The sequence below is a fragment of the Cajanus cajan genome, chromosome 10, assembly GCF_000230855.2.
Source record: "Cajanus cajan strain Asha chromosome 10, NIPB_CcT2T_4, whole genome shotgun sequence".
Lineage (NCBI taxonomy): Eukaryota > Viridiplantae > Streptophyta > Magnoliopsida > Fabales > Fabaceae > Cajanus > Cajanus cajan.
In genome coordinates, this window is record NC_138526.1 from 3,270,004 (window position 1) to 3,286,659 (window position 16,656).

Below are 16,656 nucleotides of genomic sequence, written 5' to 3' on the forward strand. Positions count from 1 at the left end.
CAACTAATGAAGAAAAATGGCATCCACCCCCACAAACTTTCTCTTAATAAAGTGAAGATCACAAATGTGATAGCTGAGGAATGATAGTACAAAAATGTGTGGGAATAGTGAGATCAGTGCAAAAGGCGTATGCAAAAATTAGCCTGCATGGTGCTGTGAGGATCAACAAAGCACACGAGAATGTTATGTGTCTTGAGAAGTTAATATTCTTGTAGAAGCAACTTTTCTAGTCTGATAAGACTACACACGTGGGGTGAGTGTTGGTCCCTGCTCCCATGCACATGAGTCCTAATTAAGGATTTTGTCAGTCACTGTTAATAAGTACAATGTAATTGAGTTTCACTCTTGAAATTATTGAGTCAGGGAAAAAGAAAAAGACAAAGAAAATATAAAAATGGATGATTGTGATATGGATCAACCAAAATTAGAGGTGAGTGAGGAATGGTTTGGGAAATGTTTATCTTTGTTTTAGTTTGACCCAAAAATTTCATACTCATTAATTTAAAGTCATATCTTACTCGATTAGTTGGTTGAATGTGATATATGAATTGTTTATAAATCACTTGTGAGATATTTTCAAAATTAATGAAAGATTGTATTCTTTTATGAAGATATGTGTCTATTTATAAAAGGTCATGAGATATGACTCTTCACTAAGGATTATGAGATATAATTCTTCACCGAGAATCATGAGATGTGATTTTTCACTAAAAGTCAATAGACGTGACACTTCACAAAAATTAATGAAATGTGTCTCTTTGAAGGACTATATCTCTTCACCAAAATGCATGAGATGATCTATAAATAAATCCAAGATATATGTAACAAAATACAATGAAAACACAAATCACTAGATTCTTTATAGTCTATGTTCAAATCATTTATTTTCTTCCCTTATGCATTGAAAGAATAAATGAAACTATTATTTTGTAAACTAACATTGACGATATACACTTCATTAAGGGTGTACAAACCATATCAATGAACTTTATTGTACCCTGAAGGGGATTCAATGAGACACCATATTGCATCTGTTGGAGAAAAAAGTTCTCCTAACACAATGAAGATCTAAGGGTGTGGATATACAAAAATAACAAAACAAATATAAATAATGAAGAGATGGATTTAACATGGTTTAGAACCTCCTATCTACATTCAAGAAAACATCTAAATAAATATTCATTATTTCAAATCACATTACAAGTTTTTTGAACAAACTTGAGAAACCCTCCCCATTACAAAACCTCTATCACTCTCACATAGGGTGGTGATCCATTTTCTCTCTCTTAGTGGGCAATGTTTACTCTCATTGCAATATCTCTTTTTATATTAGAGGTTAAAGACAACATTCATAAATGATAGTTAGTAAACCTTAATGTTTCCATCTTTTCATATACCTTTTCATTATGGTAGTGAGTTTTTTTAAGAGTCAAGATACATTCACAACCTCTTAGAATATATCTCTTGACTTCAAGCCATGAGTATACAGGTCTGTAGTACCCTAGGGCGTGTGTGGTGGGCTTCTGCAAGACATAATGCCCAGGCCAGTTGATGGGATAGCATTCACAAAGCACACTGACCGTCCTGTCAATAATGTATGGACGTGGCTTTGTTTTCAGACCAATCCTATTTCTTTTTCTAGTGTCCTTATTGGTTGTGAGATGTTTGGTAGTAAGCAATTCTGCTTTACCATCTGGATTGGCTGTTCTAGAATTTGTTGATAAGTCTTGGCCTTGTCATCAAGCTTGTTGTAGACTATTGGCCCTTTCTCACCTTCTTTGTGAAGAGTCTTGATAACTTTTGTCAGCCCACCAGCGTCGGAAATCCACTCTTCCCAGTAAGTGTTCCCAGCTCTTTCACATCCAATGGCTTGAGCGATAATGGAGGGGCATATCTTAACCCTTATTCCGAGCACCTTTCCTTCAAAAGATCCTTGATGGATTCTGAGAGATTCATAAAACAATTTTATCAGACCAGGGTAGACTACTTCCCTCATGTTGAAGTACCCAAGGATTTCACAGTTCGCCAAATCTTCATAGATAGATATTCCTCATTCTTGCATTTTGTTAATGTCAAAGCGATGCTCTAAGTACATAACTGGATTTTCCTCTGTAGAGAAGGTGTGAGCACAGTTAGTAGCTTCGTGCATTTCTGCAGGAATGTTCACATCTGCGGCGTTTCTAGTTTGTGTGGCCATTGCAATGGAGAAGAAGGGTTCTAGAGATGAGAGATTAGGGTTTAGAGATTTGAGACAAAAGAGAAGGGTTTTGAGTTTCAAAGTTATAAGGCGTAGGGAGTACGTTTTCTAATACGAGGGAAGATATAAGTTTTTTTTTAAACAGAAGGATATTTTCTGTTTTTTTTTGTTATTTCCCTTATGATTCGCATGATGTGGTGCCCTTTTTCCTTCCTTATGTGGGTTGTCACGCAACTCGCATTAATTTCAGGTTAAATGATTAGCTTTTTGAGATAACATTCCAAACGATGATTTTGTCGTTTAATAATTTAATCATTGTGCTCCTTCAAATGTAGAGAATGTTTGTCCCCGACTGCACTTCGTTCATTAATGACAATGTGACGAACTGAGTTTTCAGACGGAATAGTTTTCGTACTTCTTCTAACGACGAGTCTTAGACACTGTATTTTCTTGCAACATTTTTTTTATATATAGGAATATCTAGACGCAGTGGTTTACTGCGTTTATTTTCCTACTATGTTCCTTATTATGCAAAGTGATACATGCATCAGTATTATAGTGCAATGAATATAATCTACTCTCATAATATATAGAGCCTCTTTTATTTGCTTAGATAAGATGATACCTGTTTTACCTATATCAGTCATTTGTCTTCCTTCCTATTTAGCTTCCTTTGTCCTTCGTTCTTCTATGGATCGTCATATTCCCTTGCATTGTTAGATGCTCAACCCAAGGGGTCAAGCTCTGATACCAATTGAAGTTAGCGGAAACACAAAGAAGGGGGGTTGAATATGTGTGTGTGTGAACAAAAGTATTTTTAAAGACATTTTCGCAAGAGTAATGTTCTTCGTCCAATGTACTTTTAGATGTCAGATGGTTATGCAGAATTTTCTTAACACAAGGTCATTACGTTTGAAAGATTTTATCGTCTGTTGGGAAAATGGTTTATAATGATAATTAAAGTTCTTGCATTTTCCTTTTCAAGGTAGTTTCATTTAAGGATAAGTAGTAGATAAAACTTTTCAGTATAATATCTTTGTTAAATGAAATTGTGTCTTCGTCTGAAAAATGGTTTTAACGATATGTAAATATTGGACGAAGTCTTTCAAAAAGATTTAATCAATAAAGAAGATTTGTTCTTAGTTAAAAAAGAAAAACAATGCAATCATTTTATACTGGTTCGCTCAACTGAGCTACGTCCAGTCTCCTTCAATTGAAGGATTTCACTAGATATCAAAATGAAGAACATTGAGTATTGTCGTCCACTCCTGGACCTGAGTATTCTCGACCACTCCTGGCCCGTTGGCTTCACTCACCAACGCTAGTATTCTTAAACCACTTCTGGTTCTCCAAGTATTATTGACCACTCCTGGCCTGTTAGCTTCACTCACCAACGCTAGTATTCTTAAACCACTTCTGGTTTCCCAAGTATTCTCGACCACTCCTGGCCCGTTGGCTTCACTCACCAACGCTAGTATTCTTAAACCACTTCTAGTTCTCCAAGTATTCTTGATCACTCCTGACCCGTTGGCTTCACTCACCAATGCTAGTATTCTTAAACCATTCCTGGTTCTCCAAGTATTCTTGACCACTCTTGGCCTGTTGGCTTCACTCACCAACGCTAGTATTCTTAAACCACTTCTGGTTCTCCAAGTATTCTTGATCACTCTTGGCCCGTTGACTTCACTCACCAATGCTAGTATTCTTAAACTACTTTTGGTTCCCCAAGTATTCTTGACCACTCTTGGCCCGTCGGCTTCACTCATCGGCGCTAGTATTCTTTGTTCAACCACTTCTGGCTCTCAGTAAGTATTCTTTGACAAGCCCCTCCGGGCTTTACAAGTATTCTTTCCCTAGCCTCTTCAGGCTTTATAATGTTAGATGTATAATCTGGTTTGAGTGTTTGGTTTACTCTCCTAGAGAGGATGCATAAGTTGGTACACTCACTAAGGTTTTGTTCCTAAGATACACATGTTTTGAACTTGATGGAATCATACTTGGGAATGCAAGAGGTGACACACTCAAAGATCCAAGAGGAGTTGGCTAGACATGAAGGTTTGGGCCAGTCAGGGCCCAATGGGCCTGGGAAGGCCCAAGTTGAACTTTTCATGGGCCATATTTTGTTATAGCTATTTTCATATGTTTTGTATACATCATGTTAGTATAGGTATCATATATTTTGGTCTTGTATTTTGGATCACATAGAGTAGCATTTTAGGTTTTAGGCTAGTTGGGCCTAGTTTTGGGCTTCATGGGCCTTTGGGCTTTTGGTACCCAATATTGGGCTCATTTTCATTCTTGTAATTTTTCCTTTCCATTGTAATTGTTTGACCAATGTAATTAGGTCATTAGAATAGGAAAATACAAGGAATACTAAAGTATGCTAATTAGGTTAAACTAGGTTTAATTTGGAAGCCATTTAAGTTACATTTGAGTCACATGTTTTGCACCATTGGTGGCTGAACATGTGACACTCAAATTAACCCTAAATGACTCTCAAATCAGACCTAAATGCACCTTGGTACCTAAATTTTCGGACTTACACATGTGCACCAAAGTTTGAATTCAAATTTCAAATTTGAATTCAAACTTTAGGCGCCAATTTGTGTAGCTTTGGTTTAGGTGCCTATGTGCTTCATTTCCGTGCATACTTAAGTCCTCCCTTCACATTTTTGTATTCACTTTGAATATTCAGAAATTTGAGAGCCATTGAGCCAAGTTTCTCCCTTAAAGTCACCGTGAATTCTCTCTAGTTTTAGGAGTTCACCATTGTTCCTTCTCTTTGAAGTGAACAATCCATTGATGCTTGAGCTTGGATACTTCCTTCTAAGCTTAACCTCCTTCCATTCCGAAAATCTCCATCTACTTAAGCCTCCATTCCATTCGGTTTGCATCTCCATTGAAGAGGATCCGAGCTAGGTGAAGAATAGGAGAAGAACTACATTCACTTTTCCTACCTTCTCCATCATTTTTGGTATCAAGAGCAAGGTTCTTCAAGGAGATAAGTGCTTCATCTTTTTGTGTCCGAATTTGTGTTCAATGTGTTCTTCTTGTCTTGTTTAAGTTTCATTGTGGATCTATATGTTTTGAATCCTCTTGTGTTCCATAGATCCATTGGTTGATTGTTTTTGAGTTTCTTTCACAATCAACATGAATTAGGACCTTTTTGCTTGTGCTTATATTTTGTTTTCTTTGAGTCTCTCCATTCTTGTATGTGTCCGTGATTGGACCTCATGCATATGCATTAGATTTTGGTTTTTAATCTTGTTTTGTTTTAGAAGTTCATGTTTAGTCCTTATATGTTGCAAATTCCTTGAATAGCATGTTTAACCTAGTTTTATTTTGAATTTTGTGTCTACATGTTGCTCTCGGTTTGCTCTAATTTGTGCCTACCTATATGTGCTTTTTCTTTTACCTTATTGTGTTCATAATTTGCTATTAGTCCTAGCAAGTTTCTTTAGAGTTAGGCTTCCATTGTGTACTTGAGTTTTCAATTCACTTTCCATTGAAAAATCTTATAAAAAATTTTGTGACTCAAAATTTCAAGTGCTTAATTCTACTTCTAGTGCACTCTTTCTTGTGGATTCAATTTTTTTTAAAAAAATTGGAGGCTGAAAACAGAGATAAAACAGAGCCTAAAACAAAAGAAAAGTTCTAAAGTTCAAAAGAAAAGTGTGCAAAGAGAATTCAATACAAAAAACCTAAAACTAGTGCACTAGTTTCTTCAATTTCACTTGGATTTTGACCTATTTTGTAGTCTCGGTTTCTATAGCTTGGAATCTTGGAAAAATTTGAAACAAAAGGCAAACACCTTTTCTGGAGTCTTAATTTGAGACTGGAAAAAGAAAGAATTAAAAAAAATATATATAAGACAATTTAAATTGAAAAAGCCGTGAGGTGTTCTTGGATAAAATTCACTTGATTCCTTGTTATTATTTTGACTACTAATTGTTCTATACTTATCCAATTGCTTTCAATTTTTTTTTGTTTTGTTCAATCTTTCCATTGTCTTAGTCATAGTGTTCTCACATTTTTAGGTTTTACTTCTAGGTTATGCTTAGGAGAGGAGCCTATTTCTAGAGAGTCTAATATTTTATCTTTCTTTGTTAGGTTAGAAAGTAGGACTCCTCTTAGGATCCATGATCTTTTTTCTTACCATGTCACTTCTTATTCCTTGCATGTTTTACATGTAGGTGCTAATGTTTCTTCCATGCATCCTCTAGATTTGAGGACAAATCCTTTTCAAGAGGGAGGGGATGATGGAATCATACTTGGGAATGCAAGAGGTGACACACTCAAAGATCCAAGAGGAGTTGGCTAGACATGAAGGTTTGGGCCAGTCAGGGCCTAATGGGCCTGATGGGCCTGGGAAGGCCCAAGTTGAACTTTTCATGGGCCATATTTTGTTATAGCTATTTTCATATGTTTTGTATACATCATGTTAGTATAGGTATCATATATTTTGGTCCTGTATTTTGGACCACATAGAGTAGCATTTTAGGTTTTAGGCTATTTGGGCTTAATTTTGGGCTTCTTGGGCTTTAGGCTTTTGATACCCAATATTGGGCTCATTCTTCTTCTTGTAATTTTTCCTATTCATTGTATTCATTAGACCAATGTATTTCGGTCTTTAGATTAGGATTATATGAAGAATACATTAATAGGAGAAATAGGCTACATTTAAGCATTATTTAGAAGTAATTTGAATTGAATTTGAGTCACATGGATGGCATGGGGTGGATCCGGCCATGTGAGCTTCAAATTCAATCCAAATCACTCTTAAATGACACTTAGATGAGGGTAGCATCCGTGTGATCATGTGAGGTGGCCAAAGTTTGAATTTCAAATTCAAATTTGAAATTCAAACTTGGCGCCACTTTGGTTCACTAAAGGTGCCGCCAAGTTACCCTAATTTTCTCCTATAAATGTAACTTTTCTCACCTTGTAACACACTTTTGAATATATGAGATTTCTGAATACATTTCAGCCATCTTTCAAGAGTCACTGAAATCCAAGAGAGAACCATTGAGAGTGCCTTCAATATTCTTTAGGAAAACCTAGTTTCCTTCTCTTTGAAGTGAGAAGGAAACTAGGTTTTCTTACTTCTGATACCAGATGATGGAATCATACTTGGGAATGCAAGAGGTGACACACTCAAAGATCCAAGAGGAGTTGTCTAGACATGAAGGTTTGGGCCAGTCAGGGCCCAATGGGCCTGGGAAGGCCCAAGTTGAACTTTTCATGGGCCATATTTTGTTATAGCTATTTTCATATATTTTGTATACATCATGTTAGTATAGGTATCATATATTTTGGTCTTGTATTTTGGACCACATAGAGTAGCATTTTAGGTTTTAGGCTATTTGGGCTTAATTTTGGGCTTCTTGGGCTTTAGGCTTTTGATACCCAATATTGGGCTCATTCTTCTTCTTGTAATTTTTCCTATTCATTGTATTCATTAGACCAATGTATTTCGGTCTTTAGATTAGGATTATATGAAGAATACATTAATAGGAGAAATAGGCTATTAGGTTAAACTAATTTTTTTCCATCATTCTTAATAGGATAAATAGGCTATTTAGCTTAACTTAAATGGCTCTCAAATTAATTTTGCTCTGATACCAAAATTGATAGAAGTAAGAAGGAGAAGTGATGAATGAACTCCTCCAAGGTCCTTCTAGGCACGGATCCTCTTCAATGGAGATGAGACCGAGATGTTGAACACCTTAGAGTGAAGAACACTTGCGGAAGGTAAGGTCTAAACCTTAAAGGGAAGCATCCAAGCTCAAAACTCAAGGGATTGCTCACTTCAAAGAGAAGGAAACTAGGTTTTCCTAAAGAATTTTGAAGGCACTCTCAATGGTTCTCTCTTGGATTTCGGTGACTCTTGAAAGATGGCTGAAATGTATTCAGAAATCTAATATATTCAAAAGTTCTTGGACTTGGTTCTCTATCTCCTTAGTTTCTTGAGGATTTGTCCTATAGGCTGGTCTATTGGGTAGACTACCCCCAGGCACAAAATCAATTTGATGTTCTATACCCCTAAAAGAAGGAAGGCCTTTTGGACCATCAATAGGGAATACATCATCAAATTCTTTTAATAAATGAGAAACTTGAGGAGGTAAAGAACTAAGCTCAATGCTTAAATTATAACACTTAAGCACACCTCTACAAAGAAGAAGGTAAGAAGGTTTTTCAACAATTAGGGTTTGTTTTAAAGTTTCTTGTTGAATTCCTTCTATAGAAAGAGATTTCTCTTCCTTCTTCTTTGAAGCTTTATGCTTTTTCTCTTTTTTTTAATTAAGTTTTTTTTTTCTTCTCTTTTCTTTTTCATTTGTACTTGATCCTCTATCACTTGTGAAGGAGACAAATGATGAAGTACAAATTTCTTCTCTTTATGAGTGAAACTGATTTCATTGGTAAGGCCATTGTGCATGGTTTTCTTATCAAATTGCCATGGCCTTCCCAACAAAATATGACAAGCCTCCATTAGAACTATGTCACAAACCACTTGATCTTCATAGTTACCAATAGAGAACTTGACTTTCACTTGCTTATCAACATTGATGTCCCCATCTTCAATAATCCAATGAAGTTGATATGGTTTCGAATGGGGAATAATAGTAAGACCAAGCTTCTCCACCAACCTTGTACTACAACAATTACAACAAGACCCACTATCCACAATGAGAGAACAAGCATTATCAAGAATTTTACACCTTGTGTGAAAAATATTCTCTCTTTGTGAAAGGTGAGACTCATGAGGTTGGCTTCCTAGAAGCCTTCTAATCATAAGAAGTTGACCATCACAAGGATATGCACTTTCAATTGGATGGTCTTCCTCACTTAATTCACTATCACTAGAAGTAGTGGAACTAGATTCATCAACACTACTATAAACATCTTGCCCTTTCAAAATCATTACCTTTTTAGTTGGGCATTGAGAAGCTATGTGGCCTCTCCCAAGACATTTAAAGCATTTGATGTCACTAGTCTTACTACTAGAGGTGACAATATTTTTATTTTTCTCTTTTTCAAATTCTTTTTCTTTTTCTAGACCTTTGCCAAATTTTTTAGAAGAATCATATTGACCCTCCCTCTTGTAGTCTTTCTTAACATAAGAGCTAGATTGAGTTTTGCCTTTAAAAGAGTTTTTTCTCAAGTTTTGTTGTTCCACCCTTATACAAAGTTGGACCAAATCATCAAGGTATAAGGGAGTAACTCAACCTTATCTCTTATGTCAAAATTGAGACCACTTAGAAATCTAGCAATGGTCAATCTTTCTTTCTCCCTTATCTCAACCATCATGAGATACAACTCCATCTTTTGCCTATACTCCTCAACACTCATATTCTTTTGTTGGAGTCTTTGGAGCTTATCCATAAGCTCCCTACTATAATAAGAAGGAATGTGCCTTCTTCTCATAGCACTCCTCAATTCATTCCAATAAGTGATGGGAGGATCATTGTGAAGTCTTCTCTCTCTTTCCAAGGATGTCCACCAATACATGGCTTGTCCTTGAAAAGCTAGGGTGGCCAAAGGAACTCTTCTTTCCTCACCTACTTGATGACAAGTGAAGATTTGCTCCACTTTCATCTCCCAATCTAAGTAGGTGTCCACATTTTCTTTTCCATGAAAGTAAGGGAGATCAACCCTTGATTCCCTCACTTTGGGTTCTTTAATGACTCTTCTAGGATGGGATTGGTAATATGCATCAAGGTTTAGGCTATCCTCATTTTGGCTAGGAGAGTCATTGGAACTCTTTGTGGAATCTTTTGAGGAACTTTTTTGACTTTTGTTTTTATGTAATTTTTTTAAAAGTTTTGCTTCTTGTTGCTTAATCTTTTGAATCTTTTCTTCTAAAGCAAGAAGTTGTACTTCTCTTTCAATCTTTTCTTTTTGTTTTTGAAGTACTTCTTCATGCTTCCAAAGTTTTAGTGCTTCAACCTCCTTGACAATTTTTCTAAAACTTTTAGGAGTATCAAAGTCACTACTACTTGGAGAATGATGACTCATGATTAAACAATAAGAATTTGTATGCTATGCAAAAAGGTGTAAAATGTTTTTGGGATTTTCTAGGAATGAAAATAGCACTTGGAAGTCTAAGTGTACAAATTGCACTATCAAGGGAGGTGAGCTACAAAGAGCCACTTAATAACCAAGCCTTTTCAAGTGGAAATCACTAAACTCCTTTGTGGTACTTTCAATTCCCCAAATCTTTTCACAAAATTTTTGTATGCTTTTCACAATTTGTTTGTTTTGAAAGCTAAGCTAAACGTGAACAATTAAGAACTACACAATTCTAGACGTTTCAAGGCAGCAAAATAAAGCAATTAAAAGACAAGGAACTTAAAGGAAGCAAGATAAGTAACTAGTCGGGTTCCCTAAGTGGAAGCTTGAAACATATGAAATTTCCAAGCCACTTCCACTAGTACTACACGTGAGTCGGCTACCAAGGAGTTAGATATACCTGACCAGCTTCTTAATACTCCCTCCAAGCTTTACAAATTAGTTTAAAATACAAGAGATTAAGGCAAAAATGTAAACTAGCCTAGAAAGCAATTAAAAGGTGGCTTTAGTGACTAATTAGTGACGAATTTTTGATGTTCAAATTTCCTACACTTATTCAAGTGTTTAATCCGCCACTAATCCTTCAAATATGATGCTCCTGGACCTGCAAAAGAAACACAACAAAGAGGTTAATGGTGGCTGCCTCACAAGGTGAAAGGAATGGTCACTCAAGTGAAGGAAGTTTAGGAAAAGCTAGGTCACTAAATTAGGTCAAATTTTTGTAGTCTTAGTGTCCAAACTTTTCCTACTCTTTGTTGAGCAATGCTTGATCCTTGAGCAAGGATTTGAGGCCAATTCCAGCACAGGGAAATTAATGAAAGAAAACTAGACAAGCAATAAAGCACAATTTGGAAAGCTTATACCAAAAGTAAAGAGTAATAGGTGTATATGACAAGACACAAAGAGGTTCAACAAGTAAAACTGAAAATTAAGACTCCAAATAAAAGCTAGCACTCAGTTAGGAATGTTCCTAGATAGGTACTAGAGTAGATGAACAAAAAAAAAATTTGAAAGCAATTGGATAAGTATAGCACAAGTAGTAGTCAAAACAATAGCAAGGAATCAAGTGAATTTTCTCCAAGAACACCTCACGGCTTTTGCATTTTAAATTGTCTTATATATATTTTTTTTTAATTCTTTCTTTTTCCAGTCTCAAATAAAGACTCCAGAGAAGGTGTTTGCCTTTTGTTTCAAATTTTTCTATGATTCCAAGCTATAGAAACCGAGACTACAAGTTAGGTCAAAATTCAAGTGAAAACAAGGAAAGGTTTTTGTATTGAATTCTTTTTGCACACTTTTCTTTTGAACATTAGAACTTTTCTTTTGTTTTAGGCTCTGTTTTATCTCTGTTTTCCAGCCTTTAATTTTTTTTAAAATTGAATCCACAAGAAAGAGTGCACTAGAAGTAGAATTAAGCACTTGAAATTTTAAGTCACAAAAATTTTTATAAGATTTTTCAATGGAAAGTGAATTGAAAACTTAAGTACACAATGAAAACCTAACTCTAAAGAAATTTGCTAGAACTAATAGCAAATTATGAACTCAAAAAGGCAAAAGGAAAAGCAGATATAGATAGGCACAATAGAAAGCAAACCGAAAGCAACAATGATGAATAATGCACTCAAAACAAAATTAGGTCAACATGCTATTCAAGGAAATTTGTGACATAGAAGGACTACACACAAACTCTAAGACAAAACAAGATTAAAAACCAAAATCTAATGCATATGCATGAGGTCCAATCACAAACACATACAAGAATGGAGAGACTCAAATTAAACTCAAAATTAGCACAACCAAAAAGGTCCTAAACAAGTTGATTGTGGAAGAAATCAAGAACAATCAAACAATGGATCTATGGATCAAATTTACTTCAAAACAATTAGATCCGAATAGAAACTCAAAGAAGACATACAAGAGTACAAAAAAAGCAAAACAATCGGACAAAACACACAAGAACTTATCTCCTTGAAGAACCTTGCTCTTGATACCAAAAATGATGGAGAAGGTAGGAAAAGTGAATGTAGTTCTTCTCCTATTCTTCACCTAGCTCGGATCCTCTTCAATGGAGATGAAAATCGAATGGAATGGAGGCTTAAGTAGATGGAGATTTTCGGAATGGAAGGAGGTTAAGCTTAGAAGGAAGTATCCAAGCTCAAGCATCAATGGATTGTTCACTTCAAAGAGAAGGAACAATGGTGAACTCCTAAAACTAGAGAGAATTCACGGTGACTTTGAGGGAGAAACTTGGCTCAATGGCTCTCAAATTTCTGAATATTCAAAGTGAATACAAAAATGTGAAGGGAGGACTTAAGTATGCACGGAAATGAAGCACATAGGCACCTAAACCAAAGCTACAGAAATTGGCGCCTAAAGTTTGAATTCAAATTTGAAATTTGAATTCAAACTTTGGTGCACATGTGTAAGTCCGAAAATTTAGGTACCAAGGTGCATTTAGGTCTGATTTGAGAGTCATTTAGGGTTAATTTGAGTGTCACATGTTCAGCCACCAATGGTGCAAAACATGTGACTCAAATGTAACTTAAAAGGCTTCCAAATTAAACCTAGTTTAACCTAATTAGCATACTTTAGTATTCCTTGTATTTTCCTATTCTAATGACCTAATTACATTGGTCAAACAATTACAATGGAAAGGAAAAATTACCAGAATGAAAATGAGCCCAATATTGATGGAATCATGCCTAGGAAGGCAAGAGGTGACATATTGAAGGAGCCAAGAGGAGTGGGCTAGACATGGAAGATTGGGCCTAGGCCCAATGGGCCCTATGGGCTTGGAAGGCCCAAGTTGAACTTTTCATGGGCCATATTTTGTTATAGCTATTTTCATATATTTTGTATACATCATGTTAGTATAGGTATTATATATTTTGGTCTTGTATTTTGGACCACATAGAGTAGCATTTTAGGTTTTAGGCTTGTTGGGCCTAGTTTTGGGCTTCATGGGCCTTTGGGCTTTTGGTACCCAATATTGGGCTCATTTTGATTCTTGTAATTTTTCCTTTCCATTGTATTTGTTTGACCAATGTAATTAGGTCATTAGAATAGGAAAATACAAGGAATACTAAAGTATGCTAATTAGGTTAAATTAGGTTTAATTTGGAAGTCATTTAAGTTACATTTGAGTCACATGTTTAGCACCATGGGTGGCTGAACATGTGCCACTCAAATTAACCCTATATGACTCTCAAATCACACCTAAATGCACCTTGGTACCTAAATTTTCGGACTTACACATGTGCACCAAAGTTTGAATTCAAAATTCAAATTTGAATTCAAACTTTAGGCGCCATTTTGTGAGGCTTTAGTTTAGGCACCTATGGGTCACAATTCCGTGCATACTTAAGCCATTCTTTCACCTTTTGTATTCACTTTTGAGAATAATGAAATTTGAGAGCTTATTCAGCCAAATTTCGTTCAAGAGTCACCATGAGAGAAAGCTTCACCTTAGGAACCCTACTAGGTTTTCCTCCTCTTTGAAGTGAGCTTTCCCTTGCACCTTAAGCTTGCATGCTTCCATCCAAGGCTTAAGCCCCTTCTATATCTGAGATTCTTCCTCCATCTAGTGTTCATCTTTGTGGTTTCCATCTCCTTGAAGAAGATCCGAGCAAAGGAGAAGCTAAGGAGAAGTCATCTACCACTCCTCCTAACCTTTTCCATCATTTTTGGTATCAAGAGCAAGGTTCTTCAAGGAGATAAGTGCTTCATCTTTTTGTGTCCGAATTTGTGTTGATCATTGTGTTCTTCTTGTCTTCTTTGAGTTTCTATTCGGATCTAAGTGTTTTGAATCAAATTTGTTCCATAGATCCATTGTTGATTGTTCTTGATTTTCTTCCACAATCAATGTTTTAGGAACTATTTGTTTGTGCTTATTTTGAGTTTATTTTGAGTCTCTCCATTCCTTGTATGTGTCCGTGATTGGACCTCATGCATTGCATTTAGATTTTGGTTTTGAATCTATGTTTTGTCTTAGAAGTTTGTGTTTAGTCTTTATATGTTGCAAATTCCTTGAATAGCATGTTTAACCTAGTTTTATTTTGAACTTTGTGTCTACATATTGCTCTCAGTTTTTGCTTCTCTTTTGCCTACCTATATGTGCTTTTTCTTTTACCTTATTGTGTTCATAATTTGCTATTAGTCCTAGCAAGTTTCTTTAGAGTTAGGTTTCCATTGTGTTCTTAAGTTTTCAAATCACTTTCCATTGAAAATCTTATAAAAATTTTTGACTCAAAATTTCAAGTGCTTAATTCTACTTCTAGTGCACTCTTTCTTGTGGATTCAATTTTAAAAAAAAATTAGAGGCTGAAAACAGAGATAAAACAGAGCCTAAAACAAAAGAAAAGACCTAAAGTTCAAAAGAAAAAGAGCTCAAAAAGGAATCCAAACCAAAACCTAAAGACTAGTGCACTAGTTTCTCAAATTTACTTGAATTTTGACCTAATTTTTGGCTAACTTGTAGTCTCGGTTTCTATAGCTTGGAATCATAGAAAAAATTTGAAACAAAAGGCAAACACCTTCTCTGGAGTCTTAATTTGAGACTAGAAAAAGAAAGAATTAAAAAAAAATTTATAAGACATTTTAAATTGAAAAAGTCGTGAGGTGTGTATTGATAGAAAATCATTTGATTCCTTGTTATTGTTTTGACTACTACTTTTGCTATACTTATCCAATTGCTTTCAAATTTTTTTTGTTTTGTTCATCTACTCTATTACCTATCTAGGAACATTCCTAACTGAGTGCTAGCTTTATTTGGAGTCTTATTTTCCAGTTTTACTTGTTGAACCTCTTTGAGTCTTGTCATATACACCTATTACTCTCAATTTTGGTATAAGCTTTCCAAATTGTGCTTCTATTGCTTGTCTAGTTTTCTTTCAATAATTTCCCTGTGCTGGAAGTGGCCTCAAATCCTTGCTTAAGGATCAAGCATTGCTCAACAAAGAGTAGGAAAATTTTGGACACTAAGAACTAAAAATTTGACCTAAATTAGTGACCAAAACTTCTCCTAAACTTCCTTCACTTGAGTGACCATTCCTTTCACCTTGTGAGGCAGCCACCATTAACCTATTTTGTTGTGATTCTTTGCAGGTCCAGGAGCATCAAATTTGAAGGATTAGTGGCGGATTAAGACACTTAAACAAGTGTTAGAAAAGTTGAACACAAAACCGTCACTAATTGGTCACCAAAACCGCCATTTATTGCTTTCTAGGCTAGTTTAAATTTTGCAATCTCTCTTGTATTTTAAAATCAATTTGTAAAGCTTGGAGGGAGTGTTAAGAAGCTGGTCAGGTATATCTAAATCCTTGTTAGCATCCTCACGTGTAGTGCTAGTGGAAGTGGCTTGGAAATTTCATATGTTTCAAGCTTCCACTTAGGATATCCGACTAGTTGCTTACATTGTTTCCTTTAAGTTCCTTGTCTTTTAATTGCTTTATTTTGCTGCCTTGAAACGTCTAGTATTGTGTAGTTTTAATTGCTCACGCTTAGTTTAATCTCAAAAACAAACAAATTGTGAAAAACATACAAAATTTTTTGTGAAAAGTTTTGGGGAATCAAAGATACCACAAAGGAGTTTAGTGATTTCCACTTGAAAAGGCTTGGTTATTAAGTGGCTCTTAGTAGCTCACCTCCCTTGATAGTGCAATTTGTACACTTAGACTTCCAAGTTCTATTTTTGTTCCTAGAAAAGTCTAAAAATATTTTCTTTTTGCATAGCATATACAAAAAAAAATTCTTTTGTTTAAATCATGAGAAAATATTTCTCAAGTGGTAGTGAATTAAGCTCTCCAAAAGGTTTTTCACATTCTACTCAAAGGCTTAAATCACTAACACCTTGGACAAAGCAAGAAGCTTTAAAAAAAGAAAAAGAAAAACTTGAAAAAAAAGCACAAATTGCAATTTTAGAGAAAGAAATTCACATTATTAAACAAAAGAGAGAAAAACTTTTAGCAAAAGAAAAATTGAGAAAAACAAGAGAAAAAGAAAGAAAAAAGGCATTGCTCTTAGGGAAGAGTAAGGAGGAAATTAATTCCTCTAAAGGACTTGTGAGTGAAGAGAGTTGTTCTACCACTAAAAATCATTTACAAAATACTCTCTTCATAAATAAAGACCTTAACTCTTACTCTAATCTTACCACTAGTCATGAAGTAGAGATTCAAGAACAAATCATTCTAAAGAAAAATGAATCTCAAGATGTAGTGAAGAAGGAGTGGACTACATTTAGTTCCACTTCTTGTGCTACTTCCTTGGAGGTGCCCAAGGAAGATAGCCTTCCTCTCTTTAGGAATCCTTCTACCATAATTGTTCTAATAAAGCACCCAAATTTTGGAATATATTGTTTGATAGATACATCTTGTCATATTTCATATTCTATT